A 17,316-nucleotide genomic window follows, 5' to 3' on the forward strand; every position below is an offset into this window, starting at 1 on the left:
AGCATAGAATGGTAAATGTAATCAATGTCACAAATGGTTGAAAGGGAAAATTTTGCTATAAATATATGCTATATGTATCTTCAATTGTGCTATGTATATATGCAGCGATCTATTTGTCATGTCAACATTATTTGCATGTATAAGCCAATGGGATTCATTATATTCATCATGCTGTGCACCATTATCCATTCCAAATTTTTTGTCACCCTTAATAGAAATGGAGTACTTAATAATCAGTGAAGTCTCCCTTCCGCCCTCCCACTGCAGTGGAAATGTAAGAAATAATAGTAACGTAGCCAGGTCCCAGGTTCTATACTACCTCTTTCTCTTCCATAAGCCTATTAAATCTTCACAATAGCCGTGAATGGCACGGAAGAGTGACATCACAGAAGTAAAAGCATCCTGTTAGACTTACAAAGAGAACTCATGAAAAAGGAGACAGAATCAATGTGTGAACTAAAAAACAATTCTCTGCGTAATTGAAGAAATACTGAGAGAACTTGTGCAGTGGAACAATGTCCATTAATGTTCGCAATTTTGACCAAATGTAGAGTTCTTTTATTATATGTGAACATTCAAAAGTGGTATTTAAGATGAGCATTATTAAATTACACACTGCCATGTTTGGAAACAAAAGGATGCTTCTCTGTGTGTGTGCCAAGATTTTTGTGAAATACATGTATTTTGTGCTGCTAGAAAACAGTTTTAAACGCACGTAGAGTTTTTTCTTTTGTATTTATAAAGAGCTTTTTCAGAGAAGATGATAAAGAACCCCAATCTACCCTTGATCTTTTCTGTAAAAGTGAACCATTATCTACATGCGATTATTTTTCTCCATTCAGAGTACCCTGACATTGAAAGAGGACAGGGCTATAGAGCAGAAACAAGCAAGAGAAAGACCATGAGTGGAATAGAGACTTCATAAAACGTGTCTAGCAGTTACAGAAGAGTTTAATAGCGGCAATTGAGTTAACAGGGTTTCCTGGAGTTGCAGGTGATCAGCATGACTACTAGTCCAGCCACCCAGAGGTGCTCCGAAGAAAGGGATGGCCGTCCACTTCTGAAAAGTCAGCCTATGGAGCACTGTCCTACTCTGACACACATGAGCTCGTGCGTGCTGGGCGTCAGAGGTGACTGCTTGCAACGTCCATTAGTCTGGGTTGACCAGAGAAACAAACCCAGGGACACTCACATGTGTATTAAAGAGAGCTTTAGATCAAAGAGTATATCAAGAAAACATCTGAGCCCAGTCCAGATCAAGTTCATAAGTCTGATGTTAGCCCATAAATCCGATACTAGTTTATAAATCTCTTCAGACTCACGCAGCCACATGCAATGATGCAGAAGGCAGGAAGATCACAGCCTCAGGGTTGAGAAGTCTGGTGGATCCTATGGTGGTGGAAGCATAACAGGGCTGGCGCAGGACTCAGTATGGCTCCACGTGGCTTGTCCACAGGAAGGGGAGGCAGAGAGAAAGCGTGTGGCCAGCTTCCAGGGAGAAAGAAAGGAAGTTCCCAGAATCCTCCTGAGAAGGCCACACCCATGGGGAGGCATCATTGGCCTGACAGGTTAGACTCCACCCCTACACTTATTTATCAAGTTGATGTGACATTATGGAACTACCATACAACCGGTCTTGCTTAGTAATATATTTCATCAAGAAGGAAAATAGACAATCACAGAACATAAGCTACCTACTGTCTCACTTAATCCTGACAGTTCCTCCTATGCTTCACAGAGATAGACAGAAACTTGACCAGGTCAGGTTGGCATCAAAGCTGATGCTTGTTATACCACATGCAGACGAGGACAAGGTGGCTGCTCCCTTAAGAGAGAATTGGCGCGTAGACAAAGTGACAGGATAACAGAGATGGCAGGATCAGAAAAGTGTATTGGCAGCCAAATCATGAAGAGCAACTGTTTGGAGCAGAGCGAGTAGGGGTCTGCAGTTCTCTAGGAACAATCTGGTAACCCACAGTTTATGAAGGGTTTCTTCAAGTGGCATTGTATTTTGCCACTCACAGGAAAAAAGTAAAGGTACACGGAAGATTTTTAAATGTTCAGGTAAAAATAAATTATATCATTAACTTCCTTTGGGACTCCCAATTTCCTTGGTCAGTCATGGGTAGATAGATGTAAGTATGTATTATTTGATATTTCACTTAATTGCCATCAGTAACTAACTGGTCTGTCAATCAGAAAATCAGGGTTAGAATAGAGAAGTAGCAAAACACTATGCATTATACAGTAAATATTTAATCTTAATTTAAAGTATATAGATGCCTATTGATTCATCAATATTTAAATGGAGTTTGCTTACTTGAGTTCTACATTATCTTCCTTGCTTAAACTTTATCCACAATATCTCATCTACAATTTCCAGATTTGGTTTATTAAAAGTGACCTTAACACAGAAAACAAATTAGGAACATAAATGCCTGTGGGAAAAGTCACTGCAAAATCCTTTTAGACATTTTTTTATCTTTCCTCAAATATTTTGTTTCTTTGGCTCAAATCTCACATATGTGTAACTTTCTTTCCCTTCCCCCACCCCAGTTTGAGACCAAGTCCCTTGTTCTTATACTCATTGTTATTAGCTCTCCACACCCCAGCCTTCCCTGTCAGAGCCCCACAGAACCATTAATCCAGTTATTGTATAGATCTACGTCTTCTGGATTTCATACACATTAGAAACGTTTAAAGAAAAATAAAACACAACAATAACAAAGTAAATGGATACAAACCTCAATATAAAAAAAGAAAGCAGAAAATATTGAAAACTAGAACAAATTTTAATGACTCCGAAGGGACATGAAATGATAGGGTGATTAATGTTAACCTGAGTGCATCTCCAATGATCCACTTTCCAATGCATTCGGCGTGTTAGCCAGGCTGCCCACATCCCCAGTCCACAACCAGAGTGGATTCCCTAGGGGCTTAAGGTATGCTATTTCCTTAGTTCCTTTTGCTTTTAACAGTTTTCTTGGCACTTAATCCACATATCACACAACTCAGTAGTTCAATCACATCAAAAAGAACTGCACAATCACTACCACAATCAATTTCAGAACATTTGCTTCCCCCACCCCCCATAGTTAAATCATTTTTAAGATGAGTCGTGCCATCACCCTCAGTTCTAGAGAGTGCTCCCATCCACATGCTTTGTTTGCTCCCCCACTCCCCTCACGCTCCCTATCTCTCACCCCCACCCCTACCTTCCCTTCAAACCTTCACATCAATTCTTATCTCCATGCCTCCACTCCTGCTGTGCGTCACAAACTGGGAAACCCAACAGGAACAGGAAAGAAAACCCAAGTGGTAAGGATAAAATAATACCATAATAATACAGAGATAAAACTACAAATAGTGGGTAAGAAAGAAAATACTACCATGAGTATTTAAATGGCCAGGGAAGACATTTTTGTCATGGAATAAGCAAGAAATACTTACCCTGGCCTAGAAGAATCTGGTGGGGATCTGCCAGCGGCTTAATCTGACTAGATACTCTGCAGATGGGTTTTGGACTCCCACTGTCCCCCATAGCCTTCTACAAATTGGTGTTCACAATTTAGACTCTGATACTTTCCCTTTGTCAGATTTGAATTTTGTTATTCTGATTTTTGGATCACACAACCTGGTGTGCTTCTTCCATGTGGATTGAGTTGACTCCTCGCTTAGATGGCTCCTTGTTTGAATACAAACTTTTAAATCCCCAGACACTATTCTGATTGATAGCCGAGCACCATCTGCTTTCTTCACCACATTTGTGGTCGCACTCTTATCTTCAGTCATCATTTCATGAAGGTGAGTGTGGAGCAGGGCCAGGTTATCAGAACTAACTGTTCTTGGATTGGGACTAGAGTTCAATGGGGGCCCAGAATCCATCTGCTTGTCCCTGGGATATACATGACTCGGGTTTATTTTTGGTGATTATAAGTAACTTTCTATTATTAAACCATTCTAAAGCATTTAACTTAGTTTTTACTGTAATAACTCTTTTTTCAAATGCATTGTATATTACATGTAAGTCATAATTAAATTGCATTATAAACTATAATGTTACAATAATAATTCTATATTTCATAAACCACTTAGGGGGAAATATGACTTATTTTTAACATAGACATAATCATTCCAACTTGCAATAGTTAAGAAGTAAAATTGATATACTCTAGGTTCTGAAAAAATAATTAATTATTTTTAAAACTTAATAAAGTTGCCTTCTAATCAAGTCCAGTGAATAGGGGCTCGTCTGTGTCCAAAAAAAGCTGTGCACCATAAGGTTTCCAATGATTACTTTTTCAGAAATACATTGGCAACCCTTTCTGTGGGTACCTTTGAGGGAACTCAAACCTCCAACCTTTCTGTTGGCATCTAAATGTGTGAACCACTTATGCCACCCAGGGACTATAGGAAAGATTATCATGAATCCAATATACGTATTGCCAGCTTCAGTAACCATCAATTTTTCTCATTCTTGTTTCATCTATTTCCCTCTCACATTTTTTCCCTCCTAGGGCATTTAAAAATTTTTTTCAAATAATATTCTACCAATTAGTACTTTTATATGTATCTCTAACAGATAAGGGTTTTCTATAATATTGTTATCACACTTAATAAAATAAAACATAATTTTTAATATCAACTAGTACTAGTCTTTGTTCTCTTTTCCTTCACTGACTCAAACCTGGTTGTAGTTGGTTTGCGCAACTCAAAATCCCAACAATATTGTATTGCAAAGACAGTTGTATTGACATATAATTCATTTAACATACAATTCAATAGTTCAATCATATTAAAAAGAGTTGTAAATCATTACCAAAGTCAATTTTAGAACATTTTCTTCTTTCTTGTACTCATTTTTATTAGTAGCTAGATCTCTTTTTTCATTTGTTTGTTGTTGTTGAGGGGTGGGAAAGGTTTCAATTTAATTTTAAATAGCTTTATTGGCATATACTTCACATATCCTACAATGTAGCTATTCAATCGTATTGAGAAGATTTGTGCAACTATCACCACAATCAATTTCAAAACACTTTCTTCTCCTATTTATTGTTGTTAGCATGCTACTTCTCCCCACCCCCATTCTCCTCTTCCATTCCCCTCTCCACAAATCTACCTATCCTATATTTCATATACAAAAAACCATACAAAACACAGTCAGGAAACAAGCAAACAGACGACCACCCATAAGGACTAGATAAGACCTAGAAAAACCCTCATCACGAGGAAGATCTGCGACAAGACAGATGGACGTAACGGTTGCGCTGAGCGCTCAGACATAAAAACAATTACGAGACTGCACAGGATGGGCAGTGCTTTGTTCGGTTGTGCATAGGGTTGCTATGAGTTGGAACTGAATGGATGACACCTAACAATAGACACATATGGCTCCTAAGCACTCGAAAAATGCAATGGAGTAACTGTCTTTTTTTCATTCTTAAAGTCAGATAATTATATGTGGCTGCTGTGTTGAAAATGCACATCTAAAAGCTTGAGAGATTAATAGTTTAATTTGGGGGAAAGTAAGAATTTATTGATGTTGGTGTATACTTCTGGTGTATCACATGGAGGTATCCAATGTATATTTTCTTCTTTGAGTGATATTAAGATTGATGGAAGATTTTGGTGAATTGGACTTGATTTATCCTAAAGGTTCACTCTCAACATTTTTGCTTGTTTATTTTAGCAGCCAGCGCCTTCATTTATTGCATTAATAATTGTAAAATATTCCTTTTCTAATTCTGCATTCTGCCAGCATTCATTAGCTGTACTTCTGATATAAAGAGGAACTTTCCTTCATTAACTGTATGGACACCTGTAAACACAATTTGTACAGGAATGTCAGGATGTATCCTTATACTGAATCCTTCCCCTTTATGTACCTTCCTTCGTGGTAATGAAGTGACACCCTAGGAATTTCCCAAAGTGACCGATGAGCTTTTTATTTGTAGTATTGTTACAAAATCATAGACTTTTAACGTAATTATACCTTTCTATCAGTTATTATTTATTATTATTTTAATTGTTGTCAAATGTCCCTGTACTTTAACAGCAGGAACCCTTTCAAGGTGGACCGTGAGATCTCTAACCACCACCTTCGCAGTCTTTGACAGCTTCTAATTTCAATCACTAAATGCCCGAGCGACTAGTCAGGACTTTCAGGGCCTTTCCAGGCAGGTCTTTGATGATCCCCAGGTGGATTCTATCCTTACCAGTTTTCCCACAGCACAGCTTATACCCTTCTGACTTCTACTTCAGCATCTCCTTGACGGGCTGACCACTAGGGTGAGAGGTGGCATCAGCTAAGACCCAGGATCTTATTACAGGAAAGTCTACTTTACAAAGAGTCAGTTTTATAACAGAGTCACGAGTTGGTGCAAGCAATGAATGTGCAATGCTACTAACCAAAAGGTTGCCTGTTCATCTGCTTCTGAACAGTCAATCCTGAAGACCATATAGAGAATAGTTCTACTCTGACATATGTGGTGTTACCATAAGTCACAGCCAACAAATGATTTAATTTTTTTTACTTTTATGAAATAGACCTTCTGTCAATAATAAACACCACTGGATAAGACAAAAATAGTCCAGCCTTAAACAAGTGTGCTAGTCTGCTCAGAAGCAATAAAGCCCACATGGAAGAAGCACACCAGCCTGTGCGATCACGAGGTGCTAAAGGGACCAGGTATAAGGCATCATGCAAAAAAAAAAGAATATATATATATATATATATATATATATATATATATATATATATACCATAGTGAATGAAGGGGGAAGTGCAGACTGGAGACCCAAGGCCCATTTGTCGGCCACTGGAGATCCCCTAATAGAGGAGTTTAGGAGAGGAGATGGGTCAGTCAGTGTGCGATGTAGTACCGATGAAGAACACAGCTTTCCCCCAGATCCTGGATGCTTTCTCCCCCCAACTACCATGATCCGAATTCTACCTTGTAGGACTGGATAGGACAGAGGTTGTACACTGGTCATATGGGAGCTGGAGGCACAGGGAATCCAGGGTTGACGATACCGTCAGGACCAAGGGTGTGAGGGGTGATGCTGGGAGAGTTGAGGGTGAGTGGGTTGGAAAGGGGGAACTGCTTACAAGGATCCACATGTGACCTCCTCCCTGGGAGATGGATGGCAGAGAATGGGGGGAAAGGAGACTCCGGATAGGGCAAGATATGACAAAATAACAATCTATAAATTATCAAGGGCTCATGAGGGAGGGGGGAGCGGGGAGGGAAAAAAAGAGGACCTGATGCAAAGGGCTTAAGTGGAGAGCAAATGCTTTGAAAATGATTAGGGCAAAGAATGTACAGATGTGCTTTATACAATTGATGTATGGATTGTGATAAGAGTTGTATGAGCCCCTAATAAAATGTAAAAAAAAAACAAGTGTGCTAGTCTGAGTTGATTAGAGAAACGAATTCAGAACACTCATATGTGTGCAGGAGAGACCTTTATATCAAAGAGTAATTGTATGTTAAGAAACTTCCCAGCCCAGTCCAGATCAAGTCCATAAGTTCAATACTAGCCTATATGTCTATAAAGTCCTCTTCAGACTCACACAACACATGCAAGAAGACCACAGGCCAGTAGGTGAAAAGTCTTGTGGATCCAGTGGTGGTGGAAGCATCTCAGCACTGGCATGGGTCTCCACATGGCTCCTCTAGTTCCAGGGCTCTGGCTCCATCAGTGTAGCTCCATATGGCTTGTCAACAGGAATATCTTGCTAGGAGACCAGCAGAGAGAGTGTTCTTCCCGCCTCCAGGGAGGAAGATAGGAGTTCCCAGGATCCTCAGGAGAAGGTCATGCCCACACAGAGGCTTCATTTGCTATAGCCTGTTTGACAGACTAGACTCCCCTCCTTCACAATTTGACAGGAGATTATGTAACTGCCCCAACAAGGAACTTGAAAAAAAAAAGGTGACCTTGCTTCCTTCTCAGTCCTGGAAATGTTCTATCTCAGGAACTTGAGACTTCTCTGGAAAGGCTGCATTGTACCTAGCCCTGTACATCCCAATGTCCTGCTCAATGAGATGATTCTTCTTTGCCAGCAACATTGAGGCCTCCCCATGGAAAGGGATTTCCTGGGAAAGCATATATATTGCATTAGACATTCCATTCCGGTTAACTGCATATGTGCGTGAGAGATTGAATGTTACAGTACTTGGTCAGTGGAAGGTTGTGGTCTGCAGCAAAAGCCCTAGTGCCATTTATGTATATCTTGACATAAATTCAGATGCCATTTGAATTCTGATACGTCACCAATGCCTGCTTATCATTGAACCAGCAATGTGTTTATGTTACACAAGTCTGTAGCAAGCATGCTGCCCCCAGGAGGAGTGTAGTTAAAAGCATGTATCTTTAGAAGGATATTCATATGAAGGCCTGGGAAACTTTTCTTGGCATTTCCCAAAATAGCCAATCAGATGGATGCTATCTAAGTTAAAGTCTAGGGGTCATGATATTATCTTGTAGGCAAGTCATGCCTATCACTCAGGATTACATCTTGAGTCATATCCAACCACTATATAGCCAGGTAGTCAAACAATTCTGTATCTTATTTTAAGCTACAACTGTTTATCTATCCCAGGTCATTCCCTGTCTTTGTAGTCCTGCCTGCAATAGGAATGAGTTGACTTGCACAAGTCATGATCTTATGATGATCTCATTTTTCTATTGTCCATAATTAGCTTCATAAATGTAAGTCGGTAGACTCCGTTGGCCTATGCCCTGTGTGCGTGCTGATGGTTTCTTTACTCCAGGTCATGTTTAAGGCTTAATAAAAGAATCCCTATAGATCCATACATCAGTTGTGCCACTCACATTTGAGCATGTGTTGCCATCATTGTTTTCAGAAGAATTTCTTTCTACTTGAGACCTTGGGATATGCTATAGTTTTTTCAATCACTTCAAATGCATGTCAAAAGTAGACAATGAAAAAAAAGAAGAGTTGGCACACATTGTGTTGGTGAAGAATATTGAAATATGAACATTCAGTAAAAATATGAATATACTTCCAAAAGAACAAATAAATCTATCTTGGAGGGAAAAAAAGAATTCCTATAGAATGTGCTTGATGCTGGAGTCTTTCCACTTAGCATATATGTAACATACTGTGGGCTCAGTGTTATAATTTTCCAAGTCTCTTCCACTCCCACCACACCTAATCTGGGACTCAGCTTATTTTTTCCAGATAGAATACTTATTTCTTTGAAGGACTGATAATACCCCCATGAACTAATAGTACCTATTAATCTGAGTGTCACAATTAGTAATGAAATTTCCAGGATCAAATATGTTCAAAATGTGAGACAGTAGTTTTCCCTTGGATTGGCTGGGTGAGACTAACTGCAAAACTAATCAAATTCACCCACAAGCATTTACATAGTATCAGAAGAAGGCGTTCAGCATAAACATTACTGCATTTTCAATAAGGAGTCCTGATGGTGCTGTGGGGTAAGCACCGGACTGCTAACCACAGGTTGGTGATTCAAAACCACCAGCTACTCCTCAGGAGAAAGATGAGACCGTCTGCTCCCATAAAGATGACAGTATCAGGAACGCTACATAGAGTTTCTGAGTCAGCATTGACCCTATGGCAGTAGGTATACATTCAATACGTATCCCTAGGGTTGTGGTAGTAGTGAATTGTGTTAGTCTAGGTACATTAGAGAAACAAATCCACAGAAACTCATGGATAAGAGAGTTTTATATAAAGGTTAAGTGTGCATCAAGAAAACATCCAAACCCAGTGCTGCCCAAGCCCACAAGTCCAACATTAACTCATATGTCCAACACCAATCCACAATGTCCTCCTCCATCTCTCAAAACACACGCAATGACGCTGACTGCAGGAGAAAGCCGAGTCCGTGAATGTGTAAGCACCTCAGCACTGGCAGGGATCTCTGTTGGGAGCCAATAGCCATTAAGACCCTGGCCTCAGACACATAGCAGAAACTTGGCCACTTTCTAACAGCAAGGCTTTGTTTCCTGCCCAACTTCGCCCCCACATTCCAAGCTACTGTAGCATGAGCAGTTCTGATAACTGATCTTGTTGCCATTAGTCAAAGTACTGAGCACCCATTGAACTGCAGATATACCATATTAGGAACATAGTGATAAGTTCACCCGTACGTCACCACGATGTCTTTGAGTACTGTTGCGCACCCTTTGTACCTTATTGGGAACATGTGGCTGATTGGTTGTTGTACAGTGTGTGGTTGTTACACGGTGTGCTTCATTGGATTATGTGCCTCCCACTTCCTTCTCTGTTGTGAATATATACCCAGAGTTTTGGCAAAATAAACGGGCTTGATCAGCACTTGTCTTGTCCCATGTCTCTCTTTCTTTTTCCCATCCAGGTTCGTTGCCCCTCCAGATCACTGCGTGAGGGTCTCGCTGGACAAGACCCTAACAGGTCTCCACAAGGCTGCTCCAGTACCCAGGGCTGCATCGGGGTAGGTCCATGTGGCTTCTCCTAAGGGATGTCTTGCAGGAAGTGAGCCTTGCCAGCTGTAGCAGGGAACTGGCTAAGGCAGCTGCACCCTGGTATGACCATCAGAAAGCAAGAGACCTGAGAACTTAAAAGGCAAGGCTCACTGAGCCATTTATCCCTCCATCCTTCAATTAACCCCACATGTGTTTATCGGCCTGGTTGGCCCAGTAAATTAAGTACCTCATGAACCTAACCATTGGAGAGTTGGTACATAACACCTAATGCTGTAGGTGTTGGGAGCCCTTATTCTTAGGGTTTTCCGGATGCTATGAATATAGAATCCCTATCCTGCAAGTGTAGTAGGCAAACTTAATCTCAAAAGCATATATAACATCTATTGCCTTTATTTATAACATTAATTATAAATTTATGTAATTGGATTTTTAAATAGTTCTACATTTAACAACTAGTTCACAAGGAAGACTCGAAGCACTTATTGATGAACATCAAGGAGTGCAGCTGTGGCAGTTACATAATCTGTCCATTTGTGAAGGGGTGGAGTCTAACCTGTCAATCAGGTCACAACCTGATTACCTCATTTGGAGGCATGAAGGAGATAATAGCTTACTGGAGACTAGATATAATCTCTGCATGCAAGACATCCCTGTTGATAAGCCACATGGGGCTATGCTAATGGCAGCCAGAGTCTTGTAGCTGGAGGAACCATGTGGAGACCCATGCCAGCGCTGAGATGCTTCTACCTCTATTGATTCCGTAAGACTTTCCTGCGACCTTCCTGCATTCGGTGTCATTGCATGGGTTGCATGAGTCTGAAGAGGAATTTTCAGACTGGTATCAGACACTTTGGCTCATATCAGACTTATGGACTTGATCTGGACTGGGCTGGGATGATTTCTTAATGTACAACTTCTCTTTGATATAAAGCTCTTTCTTATACACATTTGAGTGTCTATGAATTTGTTTCTCTAGTCCACCTGGACTAACGCAGCAGTTTTCAATATGGGTTACAACTCAGTGTAAAGAAAGCCCCACTCTTCACAAGTGGATTGATAGGTACCATCATGAGAAATGAAGAAAAGACTGAGGTCAGAAGCAAGATGGCAACCAAGTAGCACACATGGGAGACTGAAGAGACCGTAAGGCCACTGAGAAAGATAACCGACACTTCCAGACTGCAGGATTCTCAGCATAAAGATAAGTAGACACAAATTAAAATAAAAGAGAAGCAACATATGCCAATAGACTCCTCTTAGTCATCAGCCCTCAGCACTAGCCATCAGAACTCAGATCTCCATCCCTCCTGATCAATTTTTCCAGGTGCAGGAGCTAGCTAGAGTGGCTGGCCAGCAGAGCTACAGGGACATAGCTCTGCATGACCAGCCTGGCACTGATATAAGCATAAAGAGGCTTGGCTCTTGGCCCAAGCCAAGGGAGCTCCTGTCTGATAGCCTCACAGCCCTCTCCCCACTATAAAAAGCTTAGTACAGCCTACTGATCTGCTTGGCAGTGACTCTACAGGGCGACCCGGAGCCGGCATGAATAGTGACTAGACTGACTCTCCCTACAGGCCAGGGGATCTTCAGGTCCACTCAGCAAAACTAATCCTCCATTCTGGAACTGCATGTCCAGACCCCACCCCATTCATCGTAAGGCACGGCAATTTCCAGGCTTATTAAAAAATGTCTTTGGTTAGCAAATAACACACACACACACAGTCCATGAGCAAAGTCTTAGCATAATAACACAAGTACAAACTGCAATAGGGGACGGGGGATTGTAAATCTCAGGCAGGGAGTTGGGAATTGAAGCAAAGACTGAAATCCTCAGGGTCCAGAAGCCATTCCCAGCTCACATTACTAGCTGTTTATCAGCTGTTCCAGGACTCTAGTCCTGGTCACCACACTAAGTGGCTCATATAAGCAACCTGCCCTCTGAGTAGGCTGTTACTTCATTCCTTCCTAGACCACCTAGGTAGGTGGCAGGTATAGACCCCACTCCCCTATTGCCACATAATTACTTCCATCATCCCACAAGAGCAAACCCAAATCCAAGCTGCTTCCAAAGATCAGCCCTGGCTGTATAGCCAACTCCCCCAAGATCTCTTTTGCATAGTCAGTGAAACGCAAGCCCTGACCTCTGGCAGTTCTCTGTCAATGTAATGTTGCAACCATTATTGGATAATCTTCTGAAAAGTTTTACTTGCATGTTTTTTCAATGATATTGTTTTATGATTTGAGCATTCTATAGGGTCACCTTTCTTTGGAATGGGTACAAAATAGGGATCTCTTCCAGTCAGTTGGCCAAGTAGATGCCTTCCAAATTTCCTGGCACAGACAAGTGAGTGCTTTCAGTCCTTCAATGACTCGTGGAAACATTTTCCTTGGTATTCCATCGATTCCAGGACCCTTGGTTTTGGCTAATGATTTCAGTACATCTTGAGCTTCTTCCTTCGGTTCCATTGGTTCTTACTCATATGCTCCCTCCTGCAATCGTGGAAAATCAACTACTTATTTTTGATACACTGATTCTGTATAGTCTTTCCATCTTCTTATGAGGTTTATTGCATCCTTAAATATTTTGCCCGTAGAATCTTTCAGTATTGCAACTCAAGGCTTGGATATTTTTCTTCAGTTCTTTCATTTTAAGAGATTCTAATTATGTTCTTCCCTATTGGTTTTCCACTTCTAGGTCTTTTAACATTTCATTATAATATTTGGCTTCGTAAGCTTCCCTTTGAAATTTTCTAGTCAGCTCGTTGACTTCATCATTTCTACCATTTGCTTTAGCTACTCTTCAATTAAGAGCAAGTTTCAGAGTGTTTGAATATTCACTTTGATCTTTTATTCCTCTCATGCTTTCTTCAGGAATGATGTTCTTGATATCCTCCCATAGTTCACCAGGTAATTAATGATTGATGCAGCTAATCTGCTCTTGAGATCTCAAAATTCAGGTGTGATATACCCAAGAGTGTATTATGGTTCCCGAGGACTTGTTTTAATTTTCTTGAGTTTCAACCTGAACTTACATATAAGCAGTTGATGGTCTCTTACAGCTGCTATTTTGAGATTTTCCATCACCTGGTCCCAAAGATGTAGTCCATTCGATTTCTATGTATTCCATCTGGAGAAGTCCATGTGTATCATCTCCTTTTGTGTTGATGGAAAAAGGTATTTGCTATGAATAAGTCATGGGCCTTGCAAAATCCTATCATGCCATCTCCAGCTTCATTTCTGTCTCCAAGACTATATTTTGCAGCTGCTGCTCCTTCTGCCTTGTTTCCAACTTTTGAATTCTAATCAACAATTATCAATGTATCTTCATTGCACACTTGATCAATTTCAGACTGAATACATTGGTAGAATTCTTCAATTTCTTCATCAATAGCTTTTGTGGTTGGTGCATAAATTTGAAATAGTTGTATTGATTGGCTTTCCTTGAAGGTGGTCATATATAATCCTATCACAGATAGCATTGTATTACAAGCATTGATTTTACAATGTCCTTTTTGACAGTGGATGCCAGGATATTCCTCTTGATAGTGTTATTCCCAGCAGAGTATGTCACATGATGTTCTGATTCAAAATGGCCAATACCAGTCCATTTCAGCTCACTAGTGCTTAGGATTCCTATCGCTATTCATTCCATTTTATTTTTGATAACTTCCAATTTTCATAGATTCATATTTGATACATTCCAAGTTCTGATCATTCACAGATTTTTGTAGATGTTTTTCCTTACCTTGAGTTGTGCCCATTGGCAAATGAAGATCCCCAAGGCTCCGTTCTCCCAGGCTTCACTGCCCTCATGGCACCCCCGGTCAACTCCAATCTGGGAAAGCAGCTCCCCCTCAATCACATGCTGAGTGCCCTCTGATGGGAGGGACCCATTCTCCAGCACTATCTCCAATGATGCTGTTTTCATTAATGAGGCCGTCCGCATCTGACAATGTTTTGAAGCTATACATAAAGTTATCAGTAACTACTTCCTTCAAAGTGGCCAATGGAGTCGTTTGTCATTCTCTGTTCTTGGTCCAGAAGCTATGCTAAAACCTGTTCACTTTGGGGGACCCCACTGGCATTTGAAATAACAGTGACATAGTTTCCAACATCACATAAGCAACACATAAACTACCACAGTATGACACACTGACAGAAAAGTGATGGTGAGACTAGATCTCTATTTTAGGATAAATCAGTAAGTATTCTAATTTTTCCCCAGACAATGCTGTGTAAAGTCCTATTGACCACAAATTGTTTTACTATTGACAAACTGCAGTATAAAAATGTACCAAAAATTATAAGCCCCCAATAAAATTTTTTAAAAATAAAGATCTAAATACACACACACACACACACAAATCTACCAAAATTACTTTCTTCTTTGTAACATTTCTTACTCTCTAGTCTAAATTTTACCCCAACTTGCAAATTATACATTAAATAAACTTGAATCAATGTCTATTATTGGCTTAGTATTATCCTTGTTTTAACATATCAACCCACATAATCATGTTAAAAATGCTACATCCATACTCATGTAAAAAATACACACCTTATGTGTGCTTATGCTAATATTCGTGAAAGGAGAATAGTTAATTCTGGGAAAGTACATTTGTTAACTAGGGTTTGCATAACAAAGTACTGAACCACAAACAAGGTGACTTTAAACAACAGGAATATTCTCTGACAGTTCTGGGGGTTACATGTTCAAATTGTAGGTATCTGTTTGGCATGACCCCGCTGAAGGTTGTAGCAGGGAATCCTTCCTTCACGTTTCCAGCTTCTGGGGACCCTAGGGTCTCTTTGGCTGATGGCAATATCACTCTAATCTCTGCCTCTGTCTTCACACAGATGTTTTCCCTCTGGTTCTGGCTGTCTCTCTTCTCCCCTAATTATCAGGACTCTAGTCATGTTGGAGTAGAGCCCACGCTGTCAGAATGACCTCATGTTGACTAACGATATCTGCAAAGACCAGAAGTCACGTCTCCAGATGTAAAGGTTAGAAATGCAGCATCTACCATTGGAGGACAGACTTCAACCCATTACAAGGGGCCACAGGAAAGAATGCCCTTTGTCCTGAAGCTTGAAGAGCTGCAGGGGTTGGTTTTTCTCTCTCTCTCCATACAAGAGGAGAATGACCTTCCAAGTGCAGGAGAGGCAGCCATGGACCACCTCGCCAAACACAGAGCCTGCACCTGTTTTCAACACACTCCAAGAATCCTGCTCTATCTTTAAGAGAACTGGAGGGGGAAAGCAGTTTGTGTAACATTTGCTTAAAGAGTATATATATACTCTTACTGTCAAACTCACTGCCATTGAGTCCGTTTTGACTCATAGTGAGCCGACAGGCTAAAGTAGAACTGTCCCTATGGGCTTTCAAGACTGTAAATCCTTACAAGAGTAGAAAGCCTTAGCTTTCTCCCTCGGGGGAGGGGGAGGGGCTAGTGGTTTTGAACTGATGATCTTGTATGGTTAGCAGTCCAAAAGGCAACCTACTACTCCATCAGGGCGCCAATACATACTCTAGTACCTAGAATTGTTAAGTGCTATCAAACCCATGATCTTGCTAACTCTTCACAAAGGTTGTTATTATTTCTACTTCACACTTCAAAAATAGAGGCACAGAAAGTTAAATCAATGTGTTCGTCTGAGTATTTTAGAGAAACAAATCCACAGAAACTCGTGTATAAGAGAGAGTTTTATATAAAGGGTAAGTGCACATCAAGAAAACATCCCAGCCCAGTGCTTCCCAAGCCCACAAGTCTAACATTAACCCATTAACCCATATGTCCACCATCAATCCACAAAGTCCTCCTCCATCTCACAAAACACACACTATGATGCCGACGGCAGTAGGAAAGCCGAGTCTGTGAATGTGTAAGCACCTCAGCACTGGCAGGGGTCTCCACACGGCTGCTCCAGCACCCACGGCTGCATCAGGGTAGGGTTCATGTGGCATCTCCTCAGGGATGTCTTGCAGGAAGTGAGCCTTGCCAGCAGAAGCAGGGGACTGGCTAAAGGAGCTACACCCTGGTCCAACCATCAGAAAGCAAGAGACCTGAGAACTAGAAAGGCGAGGCTCACCAAGCCATTTATCCCTCCGCCCTTCAATTAGCCCCACATGTGTTTATCGGTCAGGTTGGCACAATAAACTACCTACCTCACTTAACCTGACAAAGGCAGACAGCTGGAAAGAACAAATAAACAATAGCTATCCTTGAGTCAATTCCAGCTCATCTATGTCAGAGTAGAACTGTACTCCAAAGAAGTCTTGAATGACTAATATTGTAAAGATCTTTCTATTGTGAATTTGGTTAAGGTTTACAGAAATCATAGGTTTACACTCTCCAGCTCGTTCACATTCTTATTCCACGCATTCATTGCAATTCCCTCAGTGTACCATCACTTACCCCACTTCCTTTCTGTATTTTCTGTTTCCTAACCCCGTCTTCTTCCCTAACCTTCTGAACTCTTTCCTTGAGTAAATTATTGACCTTGTGGTCTTAATTGGTTACTTATTCTAACACGGAAGTGAATTCCATTCCAGACCTGAAGGGTAAAGGCCATAGTCGTGGAGGTCCCACCAGTATCTGTTCCATCAGCAAGCCTGGTTTCTTCTATAATTTTGAGTTATGTTGCACGTTTTCCTCCCACTCTATCCAGAACTTCCTAATGTGATCCTTTTCAGAGAAGTTAGTAGTGATGGCCAGATACCATCTAGTTCTTCTGGTCTCAATAGTTGTGGAGACTGATATTTGCATGATCTGATCGTCTACTGCATTAATTATTTTCATATTTGATTTTCATTTTATCTTCTTTAATCTTCTCATATGCACCTTAGATGTCTGA

General features: G+C 40.7%; 1 protein-coding gene across 1 annotated transcript in view; it reads right to left on the reverse strand.

The window, feature by feature from the left end:
* The window catches only part of C11H13orf42 (chromosome 11 C13orf42 homolog), a 35,685-nt gene that overhangs the window by 14,702 nt on the left and 3,667 nt on the right, over positions 1–17,316 (reverse strand). The gene's annotated exons all lie outside the window — the stretch shown is intronic.

Source organism: Tenrec ecaudatus, chromosome 11 (genome assembly GCF_050624435.1).
Source record: "Tenrec ecaudatus isolate mTenEca1 chromosome 11, mTenEca1.hap1, whole genome shotgun sequence".
NCBI classification, from domain to species: Eukaryota; Metazoa; Chordata; class Mammalia; order Afrosoricida; family Tenrecidae; genus Tenrec; species Tenrec ecaudatus.